Raw genomic sequence first — 13,335 nt, 5'->3', positions numbered from 1 at the left:
TAGTGTTGGTAATTTGCTAACCAGATTTGGGAAAAGTGGGAAGTGGCATTTTCTAGCCTCTTTCTGTCTTAAACATATTTTTCTGCTGTACTGTACATTTGATTATGTTAACTATTTGCTCAATTTTATGAAGCATGTATGATCCACCAGTAGCAGATAAACCTATTCTTTATCTTAAAATGGTAAATTAAATTATTTTAAGAAGGTGTAAAGCTTAAAATCTTAATTAGGTGGATTAAAACACATTGAGCCCAAATTTATTATTACTATAAAATTAATATTAATATACATTTTATATTTTGGTTAAATATTTAATTTAATATTATCTAATATAAAATTTTTTTTTTTTTAGATTTATATTCAGCTTCTCTTTATTCTGTTGGTGAGGGAAAGATTCCTGCTTTAGAGTTATGGGATGGCTGAACACACCCAACAATGGAAAGATGAGATGACAACAATGAACTTGTCACATATACTCACAGCCCAGGGGAAGACAATACTGTGTTCCGTGCAGGGATTGTACTCAGGGACAGAGTGAAAAACCAGAGACTGTGGGAACCAGGCTTTGTAGTGTCAAGAGGAGTGGTGTCCCCAGTTCCTGCTGGAGGATCTGACTGGCTCGTCTGAATAATTCTGTGGGCTGGCAGGGAATTGAAACCCACTGCTCAGGGATAAGAAGGGACTATGCCTGGTCCGCATAATGAGGAGGATTGTTTATCTGGGGGAACTTACCTGTGGAAACAATGGGGAAAGGGATAGGCAGTTAAGCCTTTTAGAACCCCCTGATTTTACCAGATGTCAAGGCAGCATATAATATTGGGCTTAAATTTTGGGCTTTATTTTCTGTGAAATCAGTGAAAAGAACATTTTGACTTTTAACTATTTTGATAACTTGAAAGATAACTTGATATTTATTTTGATAATTGAAAGAACAAACACTCTGCATACATTTTAGCCAGGGAACTACTAAACTAGTCATTGTCAGTGATCAAGAGATTTAATGTAGTTTTTCAAGATGAATAAATTTGAAATGTATAGTGTGTTCATTGAATGTATAGGGGATTAAAGTTAGAGACAAACTTTCAAAAAGTTATTTTGGGTGGATCTTTGTCACTGATTACTTACAAATGTGGTATTGCTTGTAGATTTCTGATTGTTTAAAGAAATGTTTTGGTGTCTAGAATATATCTTTTCTTAAAATCTGACTCAGCCCATTTGAAAAAACAAATATAAAAGAATTTACTGTTTGTAGCTAAATTAGACATAAAGAGAGCTCCTGCCCCAAGTTAATCTTTTCTAATGAGGTAAAAAAAATTTAAAATATAATGCTGTTTCTTCTTGTTCTTGTTCTTGCTCTTCTTTTCGTCCTATTATTAATGTAGTAATATTTGATAATAGCTCATTATCTCTCCTAATTCAGCATCATATCTTTTCATCATAGAACATCATTCCCAGTCATGATATGCTTAAACTGACCCTATTTTGCTCAGGAAAAATAATGAAGATTTGATTATTGAAATTAAAGATTCTAGATGAAGGTTAGGTGGGCGACAAATTCTCCAGTATAAACAAGAGGTTCAATTCAACAACAGGAGAATTCTTGGAAATGTAAGTAGGGCTCTTAAGACATTCAAGGAAGGCCAGAAACTCCTCCAGAAATTTCCAAAGTTAATGGAATTTATATGTTTGGGAATAGTGCTCTATTGACGGTAGGAAGAAAATCTAGATAATCACTTGAAGAGAAATGTAACGACTGTGTAAGATTCTACACAGAATAAAGGACAATGAAAACTAGAGAGAACTAGCCTCAGAAATACTAATTATCCTTAAGTGTATTTTATTAACTTAATTTAGAAATAGCAAATAAATGTTTTAGGAAAAAATGGATATTATTGTCCCCATTTTTGTGTTTAGAGACAGTTTTATTTGGTTTTATTGGTACAAGAAAAAGGAGCAAGGGGAAAAATAAAGATGCCCAAGTGAAGCATTGAAAAAATGAAAGATACCATTTTAATTTATAATGAGATAAAATAGTCGCATGACTTAAAGATGTATAGGAACATAAATATATATTACACTTTGATTCTCATAGTCATTACTCTTTTCTAGTTGGATCTATCACTTCTAATATACTTCATTATTATAGATACAATTAACACATCTATATATTTTTTTAACTTTTAATAATTTTTTGATATTTTTAATCTGTCTTTTGAGAAAAAAATATTCAGCTTTGAATTGCTTCATTTTTTAGAGCTGTGATAATAACCTTGATTTACTGCAGATATAATAAAATCATTTTATGTTTTCCTGATCTTTGTTTAGTTACATTCAAAGAAATGTTAACAGAGATAAACCTGTATATGATAAGTCATTAAGACCTTGTAATGAAACCACAGAAGTAGGTTAAAGTTACTTATGTATTTTCAATCACTGTGGCTCTGCCTTATAAATATGTTCTTGTATGTCTTAGGCTCACCTGCTTCAAAACATCTTTTTGGTGGCACTCACTTCCCCTCTGACCTCATCGTAACTGCTATCTGCCACCACACCGTCTGAAAAATAGTCTTATTTGACTGAGTGGCTTACCAATCACTAAACTCGGAGATCCACTCCATTCAAGCCAATAGGTACCAAAATGAATCTTCTTCCAAAGAGCTAGTATTTCCCAAGTAATAATGCTTTTATCTGGCTCTCCTTAAGAAATTATGATGATTTATTTCTCGTCTCCAAATAATCTTCACTAAGCCCATATTATTTTATATAAAATTATATAACCGTCACATTACATATAATGTAATGTGACATATAAGTGCAATAATCTTTATTAACAGCTTATATATTTATATTAACATTATATTAACACTTTATAGATCTACATATGTATATAATATGTAACTATATATGTATATTCATGTATATATGTGTAAATATATTAATAAATAATACAGTCCTTTCAACAATAGAGAACAAATTTTCCTAAATTTGTTAAATTTTGTAAAAACAATCCTGATGATTCTGATGCAGTTATTTCTTGGACCACGTGTTTTAGTATTCTGTTCTAGATGAGAATCACCTAGTTCAGTATCAAATGCAATTATGCTTTAAATAACTTATCTTTGTTGATGGCTTTAAAAAACCTAAGCTGATCTTTCACTGAATTGTTGACTGACTCTCATTCTAAGGGAATGCCAAATTTAAAAATTGCCGTGTTCTGTATTTCCATATATAATAACTTCATTGCCGTGGGTTGTGTTTCTGAGTGGAACTCCATAGTTTTAATTCTGGCATAGTTCTTCTCCAGTATCTCTGATTTAAATGGAATCGAGGAGCTCTGCATGTGAAAAGAAGAAGACATGAGGCACTAATAATCAACCAGGAGGACACTGTCCTTTCATTTGAATTAGAGGATCTCACAAACAATGGTCAAAGAAAATTCTGCATGGAACTCCTTCCAAGGACACTAAGGAAGTGAAAGAAAATATCAAGCGTACTTATCATCCTGCTGAAACCTCACAGATGTTATTCAGACTCAGGTCAATTAAATCCATACTTTGATTGCTTGAGGGAAATAACTGCTCAATTAAACTTAGGAAATTAATTTTTCTCTAAGACCAATACTCTGACAGACTCCATAATGCTTGGATTGGGACTTGAATTTTGAATTTTCTATTTTTTCTCAATTCATAATATATGCATATTATAAAAGAAACTCAAAGAGTTAAAAAAAATAGACAAAAGTAATTCTCTTGTATAGAGACAACTTCTTCTTAGAGACAACTGTTATTAAAGAGTGAGTTAGTGGCTTGAGTTAAAGTCACTGAGCAGACTATTTACCAACAGAATGTGTCTTAGATACTATAGGAAATTTAATATATTCTTCAAGGAAGTGTGTATTGCCTCAGGGAATAAAACATGGAATTTTTAAGCAGGTAATCCTTTCAGTAGACGACAGAAATTTAAATGACAATGCATTTTAGCATAATGAAAATTATCTGAGTTTTAAGATACCCCTTGAGATTGTAGAAACACTGGTAAGCAATCAAGTGTTCTAGCAGAGTGAAATGCATGTACACCCTATTATAGTAATGTGTTTGGGAAGCAATTTGGAGTTAAAAGGAGAAATTGCTTCCCTTGACCCAGTCATGAAATTTCTTTGTATTATCTAACTAAAAAAGTTTTAGAAAGATAAAAAAAAAAAAAACAGCCAAAAAAGGGCAAAGTTCATAACTATCGAATAATAATGACTTTGAAAATAAAACTTGAATACCTACTGTTTATGAGATACTATGCCAAAGTTATAAAACACCTTTGAGGAATTATCAATGTAGTTAGGAAATGATATATATGTGAAAAAAAACTATCCAATACAGTATTTGTTTAGAAAGTGAGGTCATACTAATAGGACTCGGTGAAAGATTCTCTTCAGCCCTAAGATACTCTTTTATTCAGAGTGCATTTGCTCTCCAGGTTAATGAGACGATCGGTTGCAGTGGCAGGTAGATGGTAATGTCCACTGCTGGGATGAGCCAGATGACTTTTTTAGTACCTATCAAATTTCAACAATTTTAATTCTCTTTCGGTCTGTGCTTCTAGTATCCCTGCCGACAGCCTAGGTGATTTTTTTTTTGAGGAGGGGTAAAGTTATTAATAATCGATTAGTCTTTGAACATTAGAATTTATGTAGGTCACAAAATATGTCATCTTTCTTTTGGGCAAAATTTCACTTTCTGTTACATGTATGTGCATGTGTGTTTGTGATTTTATTTGTTTTTATATTTTAATGTGTTGAGACTTTAAGTAAATGCCATAATGGCTTTGAATTTAGTAAATTGATATTCATCTTTTTTATCCAAATTCAAAAACATTTGAGATATAGAGAGGAATCATGATTACTAGAGATCGAAATATCAGTTTCATTTTTAATAAAGTTAGATTGAAGTACATGACTTAAATCTGCATTTGTTATGGGCCTGTCCTCTAACCTTAAACTAGGTAGAGTTTTCTACCCTGTTGTTTGCTCAGCTGGGCAACCACAGGCTTCTCCCTACCACAGGGGCAGATCCTTTCTTGCAGTGGATGAGAGCACCCTAGAATGCATGCATCCTGCTGAGACCTACTTAGAAAGAGAACACTGAAGAGACCGAACTCCATTTTCCCAGTTCTTTCTCTAATAAGATAATGTATTTCTCTTCCTCCTTAGGTAGTTACTTTCGGATCTATAGTACAAATAGTGCCTGTATTCTACCAGACAGCATGGCTGTTTAAGGAATATGGGATCATGTAAAGAGGAAAGATAACCCAATTTGAAGATATACCTACTGAATAAATTTATGTCATATTTGAACATCCAAAAATGATAGTGTGTTCAATCAATTATAATATATGGTGCAAAATTCACGAACCTTAATGATAATAAATACATGCATGGATGCATACGTACATATGTATCTATGTACATACATAAATTAGAAAGGGGTAAAAGACCACATTTTTGTGAAAGGTATGCTAGAAATAAAGGGACATACAATGATAGAATTGGAAATTTAACATTAACTCATTTGGGTAAGAGTCATCAGTCAGTGCTAAAACTATTATGTCAGTGATCACGGAGAACAGGATATTCACATATTGGCAAAATAATCCAGCACAGATTACAAAGGGAAAAATGTACGTTTACTGTGGCCAGAACTGGCCGTCATCTGTCATCATTTTAGCCAAATGACTACATTTGACATTTGTAGTTGATTATCACTATGAGTAAGGAAATGTGATAACTTTTTACTTTCTGATATGATGCAATATGAAGAAAATTATAACGTATTCTTGTTAATAATATATACCTGAATCTTATAAAGTCTACACTCCATTCCATATCCTGGCATAAGGAAGAAAGTAGGAAAGAAGAGAGGGAGGCAGGGAGGGAGGGAGAGGCAGAAGGAAGGAGGTGTTCTTTTATCATTTTATTTTTGCCTCACAACAATTTGCCTTTCTTGAAGTATGAATCATTCATACTGCTAGCCCACAAGCAGCCACAGGTTTTTGTTATTTTTATTTTTTTATATTGGCTATTCTGTGTAGGATTTCTTGCTGTTAAAAGTATATAGTTCAAGTAGTAATTCAGAAATTAGTATTAATACCTAGGATTTGTAAATAAATATTCTTGTAATTTTCCTGGTGAAGATTAGTCAGTCAATGCATTTCTCCAAAAAAAAATATGCTTTTTTAAAATAGAAATTTATATGACATATATCACATGTATTTAATACACAGATTTCATATAAGAAATTACATTTTTATATAAAGCTAGTTCATTCACTGAAGGCCACTCAAGAACTATGTTAATTAAAATGGTGCTGTTTTATAGAGCAAAATGGTATATTCAGAAGCTACTCAGAGTAGCAGACACAGGAAACTGGTTTGCAAACAGGGCTACCATCAGTAGAATTTTAAAGGGCTTTTTCTTTGATAATTAACTCAGTAATTTCCAGTTTCAGGTCTTAGAAGTACAGTTACAAGTTTCCTATTCCTGTTTACCTATAAACGTACAAAAGAGGAAAGCATAAATTTGTGTCAGTAAAATATATATATATTTTTTTCTCATTCAATTCTTAGAAAATATCATTTTCCTTGATGAGCATTGTGATGCCATTATGAAAACTGCTTTCTCAAGTTTTAAAACAAATTAGATTTCCAATTATGAGGGTGTACTTCCAAATGCCAAATGTAATTTGCTCTGACAGGAGGAATTATTTTTCCCATAGACAAATGTTCAAGTTCTTCCATTGTTTAATGGCAAATTAAATAGAAAACTTCTCTTTTCATACCTGCGTATACTTTATTTAGCTTCCTTCCATCTGCTCTACAAATGCTCTTATAAAACTGTATCCCATGGCAACCCCCAATGGCATTTTAGCTCCCTGTCTCCCAACAGAGCTCATCTCTCCCAGGGAAACCACCTTAGCATTTCAAGGACAGCAGTTTTCATTAATCTGGAAGGGGCTTGTTGGTGAGAATCCCTTCCACACTTCCGTTACAGAGTATAGATCTTGCATATGTATTTTTTTATACTTACAAGGTGATATTTGATTTCCACATGGTTTTTAAATAGTGTTTAAATCCCCCCAAAGAGAATGAGCCATATTATTTCACAAAATCAGTGCTCCCTTGTGTATATGCAAAGAAATCCCAGATAATCATTTTTATCAATGTGGAGGAAGCCTTCTGTCCTAGAAAGTTATTTGAAATAAAAGCTTATGAATTGAGAATTTTAGTGGGAAGAGAATAACTTAAATCCATTTACTTCATATTTATGATACATAGCTATAACAATTAACTTGTTAATTTATGCTGAGAGAATTGTTGGATACTAAAAAAAAAAGCGAGCCCAAACCAGCCAACCTGGAATCTGTTTCCAGGGGGGCCAAAGTTGTTAAATCTTTCTCACTCTCAATTTTCCAGTTCACAAAATGGGTGAGACAATAGAGCTGGGTGTAAGAGTTCAAGAAATGTAGAGAGGGAGCCTCTGTGTTGGGGTGTTGGCCTAGTACAAGGTATCGGTGTCTCAGTGACATGATTGGGGTGGCTACGTGAGGAGAGTAACCCCACGTGCAGCGCGAAATGCGCACGACGGGGAGCGGATCAGAGGAGATTGTGCACATCATTTGATGTTTGCAGAGGAGTGTCTTTAGTGTAGAATGGGATTGATGGTCAGTGGGTAAATCCATTAACAATTTTGTAGGCTACTACAGAAATTCTTCCGGTCTGAGTTCTCACCAGCAATGTATGTGTGTGCATACTTTGTTTCCTTATGGCTTTCCCAAAGTGTGTTCTTAACATTTTTGTCAACTTGATAGATGAGAAATAGTATCTCAGGGTACTTTTAAGTTGTGTTTTCTTATTATGAGTACATGAGCATCATTTCATGTATGTAAGGGTCATTCGTATATCTTTCCTTGTGAATACTCTGTTCATACTTTTTGGCCATTTCTATGGAGTTTTAAGATTTTTTTCCTCAATTTGCAAGTGTGAACAATATTCATAATTGTATAAGAGTTTATAATTTGTCTTTTGAATTTGCTTATGGTATATTTTGTCATTTAAAAATATAAGTAAATATATCTATATTTTCTTTTATTACTTCTGGATTTTACATTATTGTTAGAAATTTCACCTCCAGACTACAAAGAATTAACCTATATTTTCTTCTAATGTATGTATGTATTTTTTTTTTTTAAAGAAAAGTGGCCTTATATTTAAACTCTTTACAACATTAACTCAGGGGATATACAAGAGTATACCAGAGCCAATGTAAATGTGAATTTTTAATAAGGTTATTACTTACTGAATTGAGCACTCTGTAACAGGTAATTGAGATTGAGTTTTTGTAAATAGTAATTAATGATGTACAGCAGCACAAAAGAATGAAAGCAAAGTATGAAAACTGAAGAGCCATCAAAGCTACTGGCTTCCCTGAGCTGAGATGGTCCCTCCCTCTTTATTCCCATCTACACCTACCTAGACTCATTTCTCAGAAACATGTGCATCCCAGGGGTGATTGTGCATATCAGAAGCTGCGCCCAGGATTTACAGGACTCTTGATGTGCATGCTGTGTTGCCTATTTTATGTCCTTTTTTTTATATCCTTTTAAAGTATAAAACATAATTATTAGATATACATATACATTGTGAAAGGATACCCCCCATCAAGTTAAGACATCCTTCACACCTCACATATTTACCTCTTTTGTGTGTGTGTGAGAACATTTAAGTTCTACTCTCTTAGCAATTTTCAGTTATACAGTATACATTGTTAAGATCTTGTTCCTCTTATAACTGAAAGTTCGTACTCTTTTACCAGTCTATGAATTTTCTTAATTTAAAGTTGGTCTTGATTAAAGCTTGTTGTGTCTCATGAGCTTGTCATTCTGAGCCTTCAGTACAGAGTGGGAGTTACAATGACTTTTGGATGAGATGTATGTATTTTACATGATAAGTATGTATTTATCAATTCCTATTTATAATATTCTTCTTAAAAGTGGATGTTGAATGACAAAAACATTTTTAGCACTTCAGAAGACTATAACTTTTTTTTACAATTTTTTTTACATTTTTCTTCATAAACCTATTTATATGATAAATTTTAAAAATGAACTTTCTGTTATTGAACTATCTTTATTTTTCTGGAGTAAATCTCACTTTATAATGATGTGTTAAGCTTTTAATCGTGTAGTTGGATTCTACTTGCTAATATTTTACTTAATATTTTTTCATGAATAGACACATAGATTGGTCTGTAGTTTTCTTATGTAATATAATTCTATTAAGCTTTAGTACCTATTATATTCACTTCATAAAAATAATTTAGAAATTTTTTTTGTGTATTCTCAAGAACAACTTAAATAGTATTGATATTATTAGGTCTTTGCAGATTTAACTGACTACATTTGTGAAAATATCTGAGCCTAGTTCTTTTGTGTATGGTGTTTGTTTTATAACTTTACTTCTATAGAAATGGATCCTTTAAGTTTTTTTTCTCTGCTGTGATACATTTTTGTAAAATAATAAAACATAACATAATATGAAATGATATGACATATAGCCTAGATGCGAAGGAAACAGAAAATTTTAACACAGCATTTAATTTTTGTACTGACCAAATTTCCACAGTGAAAAATAGCAATTATTTCATTATAATATATGGATCATTATATAGTAATCTCTAATTTAAGCCTATGTTAATATTTACTTTTAGGTAATTAATGATTAATTAATAACAATGATTTGTGTCATAATGAAAGCGTCTTCTAGACTTAAATAGGGAACTTAGCAGCACCTTTATAAAGCAGTAAACAAAAAACATGTTGTGAACTACAATAATAATATATTAAGTATAGCCGATACCTGAATACCAATGAGATATTTTCTATTTTCTGAACATATGTGCATATATATGTACATACATGTAATGATAGATAGATTAGATAAATAGGCAGGTGGATAAAATAGAAATAGATAGATAGAAAGATAGATGTCTATATCAGTTTGAAGGCCAGCTACTTGTTTAAAAGCACAGATTATACACTATTTTTTGATGATCAGATCTTTAGTTTATTAAATTGTTCATCTTTTGAAAATCCAAATGGAATAAGGTATATTGACCCTATCCTATTATAACAATTTATCTCACTTACTGGACATTTGTTATAATAAATATCCAAATCATTTATTTTAAGATTAAACAATTATTAATAAATATATAAAAATGTTTGATGTTAGATGTCCTATGCTCAATCTGAGTAGCCAAATCTGTCCATAATTCTTAGTCAAATAATAATTTTACCTTTAATTTATATCCTCTTTCTTTCTAAAAGAATTTGCCATAGTCATGGGAGTGTTGTTCAAAGAGAAGTCTCATGTCTGATCATTATGTACCACCTGTTGACTAAATCTTGACATTCCCCCTCGACTTCTGCTTGAAAAATTTCTAGGATATACTTATCTATACAATTTTCCATTCACTTAGTTCTTTCTCAGGGTTCTCCTCACTCATACTAAGATAATTTTGACACTCACCTCACCAAATGCCTAAATATCTAAGAATACCAGTGATAACCAGTTTGCTTTCTCCAGATACATACATCTTTATGTAAGCTTTGTTCTTTCCTTTTTTCCTTCCATTCTCTCCCTCCTTCCTTCTCTCCTTTCCCTCCCTCCCTTCTTTCCTTTATTGTCTGTCATACCATATTATATAAAAGAAAGTAAGTATTGGACAGGGACATGTGAGGAGGGAAAATATTTGGTTTATTAAGCTTTCAAAAGAACAGCTGGAGAACCTAAAATGAAACAGTAGAATGTGTAATACTAATCTCTGTCATGCACTTCATGACAATACAACTTCGGCATGATTTGTTAGGTTTTCTGTAATTTCTTTTTATTATGCAAATAGATCCGTTGATATTTCACAATATTTTGTATTTGGAACGCACATTTTAATATCTAAATTCCATTTAAATTATGTAATCTTTAAAAATGAGATCCTTCAAAACATGAAAAAATTTCAAGTTATTAATTTTAATTTAAGCAAATATGAAGGTAGCCATAATTAAAACTGGATGACAGTAGTTGAACTATTCTAAGCCAACGAAGGATCTCATTCTTTAATTTGTAAAAGAAATCATTTGCAATCATTGATGGATATTTGATTGCTAATACTGTACTTATTTTGGGTATTTGAAAATGTACAATTTATTAAAACGTTAATTAGTCGAAGTAGAAATAAAATTATCTAATTAAAAAATTCCATTGATAATTTTAAAATTAATGGAAATTTTCATAGGCCTATACACTGTATTCTCTTGTGGAAACAGTTTTGTTGTCATTATTATTATTTCTTTAACTGATTTATCTGATTTTTCAAGTTCTTGTATATAGTTTGAATTTAATTTTTCTACCAAATATTGTTACAGTCTGTTCCCAGTAGCAGCAGATGACTTTTATAAATCAGCTTATTCTATAGGCAATCTTATTTTAAATAACTATTATACAACCTCTGCTTTAGCTCCAGGCACATTGATTCTATAAATAGATCCAACTCTAATACAAAAATGTCATTTTATCTACAACTGTGTTACTCTATACATTCTTTGAAAAATGCTTAATAATATTATCTATCAGCACAGTTTGTTAAAATACCATCTGTGATCTTTTATCACGTGAAAAAGAACGTGGAGAGATTCTAAGAGTTGCGAGCTCACTGTATGAACATTGGCTTTCTTAGTTCTGTCAACCAGACATAGGAGATTCAATATTGTACTCATGTTTGCCTCTTATTGGAGTGAATCCTAAAACAAATAAGGAGTGCAAGAGTTGGTGCTGTTTTATATATGGGGATATTAAGAGGCAGTGAAGCATGTGGCTTGTGAATGTTTCCTCTTGATGTGCTGCTTCAAGCATCCAAAGATGAAACTCTTGTTTATCTTCACACAATGTTCCTTTGTTTATCCTTCAAGTGTGTCATCTTTTTATTCACCTTCATTATGTTTAAGACATTCTGTCAATTTCAGACCATAGCATTGTGAAACAACTTTATCAAACTGGGGCCAGATATTCTGGTTTGATTTTCAGTTTGCTTTCTGTCTTTGGGGCTGTTGCTGACTGTCTTAGTTGTTCATTTGTTCAGCAGCACATCGAGGCCATAAACAACCTTTTCTATCTTATACTCGAAGAGACCATTTTGAACATTTTTATTAGAAAATAAAACTTCATTTGACTCATTCATAATATTCTGAAGTATTTAGATATTTTGGCTGTATAGAAATTGAATATTGGCATATTTGTGGGGTTCCTTTTTATTACACAAACTTAGTTTCTTTATAGTTAATTTTTTAACCTTCAGCCTTTAAGATTGTTTATTTTAATTTTCTTTTTCAGGAATTAACCCGAGGAGAATTCTGAGAGACTCAGTTTCCTGCTGTGATTAAACAAGACACTGCTGTATTTTGTAAGTTCATCTATTTTATCCTAGATAGAGAAAACTTTCTATTGCAGAGAACCACTTTTTTCATGTGAAATTAGAATAAAATTTTGCTTTAATGGAAGGCTTAATTGATTTTATTTTTTTCAAGCTTCCTTTACCTAAATTTTATTCAATTTTAATGAATAATGAAAAGCATTTCATTTTTAGTTGAGCTCTGTTTCCTTCTATCTGTTAGCCAATATTTTAATGACTTGTGATAAGAACTTTATCAGTTGATGAGTTAGTTTAAAGGGGCAGTACTGTCAGTAATACTGATTGGCCTGTGCGAATATATTGGTAATTATAATGTCCTTCATTTCAGTGAACAAATATAATGTCCTTCATTTCTGTAGTAACTGCCTTATGTCTCCTCATGAAGGTAACTGAATACTGACCATCTTTAAGAAACATTGATTTTATCTTGTTACTAATACTTGGATTTTACATTCAAGGATTATAATATTCATTTCAAGATGTGTACTACATGACTTCGATGTATTAGAATCTGTTTAATGCTCATTTATTACACATGGCATAAAGCAAACAAACAAAGGCTACTGTGTGGAGAAACATTAAATTGAATGTTTCCCGAACCTTCAAATTTATAACCCCTCTGAGTATCTCAAAGTTGAAAACTTTTACTGTTTCAGTTTTTAAAACACAATATAAAGCAAATATTTTACCCTCTTTTATAAGTTGCCTTCTGATGCTGAGATAACAGTCCCTTTGCCTCTAATTAGTTTTCTGTGACAGATCCAATAGATTGAGAAAATGGTCCAAGTCATTTATTTTGACATTTGCAACTCTTCTGGTATTTT

General features: G+C 31.8%; 1 protein-coding gene across 7 annotated transcripts in view; it reads left to right on the top strand.

Moving 5' to 3' along the window:
• The window catches only part of MARCHF1 (membrane associated ring-CH-type finger 1), a 576,629-nt gene that overhangs the window by 158,523 nt on the left and 404,771 nt on the right, over positions 1–13,335 (top strand). For all 7 annotated transcript variants that reach the window (XM_039876297.1, XM_039876290.1, XM_039876301.1 and 4 more), the window contains exon 3: positions 12,433–12,502. The gene's annotated coding sequence lies outside the window, so the exon portion shown is untranslated. The remainder of the gene's footprint in view (positions 1–12,432; positions 12,503–13,335) is intronic.

The sequence above is a fragment of the Pteropus medius genome, unplaced genomic scaffold (assembly GCF_902729225.1).
Source record: "Pteropus medius unplaced genomic scaffold, Ma_sr-lr_union100, whole genome shotgun sequence".
Taxonomy (NCBI): Eukaryota; Metazoa; Chordata; class Mammalia; order Chiroptera; family Pteropodidae; genus Pteropus; species Pteropus medius.
This window is presented reverse-complemented; position numbering and strand designations above follow the sequence as displayed.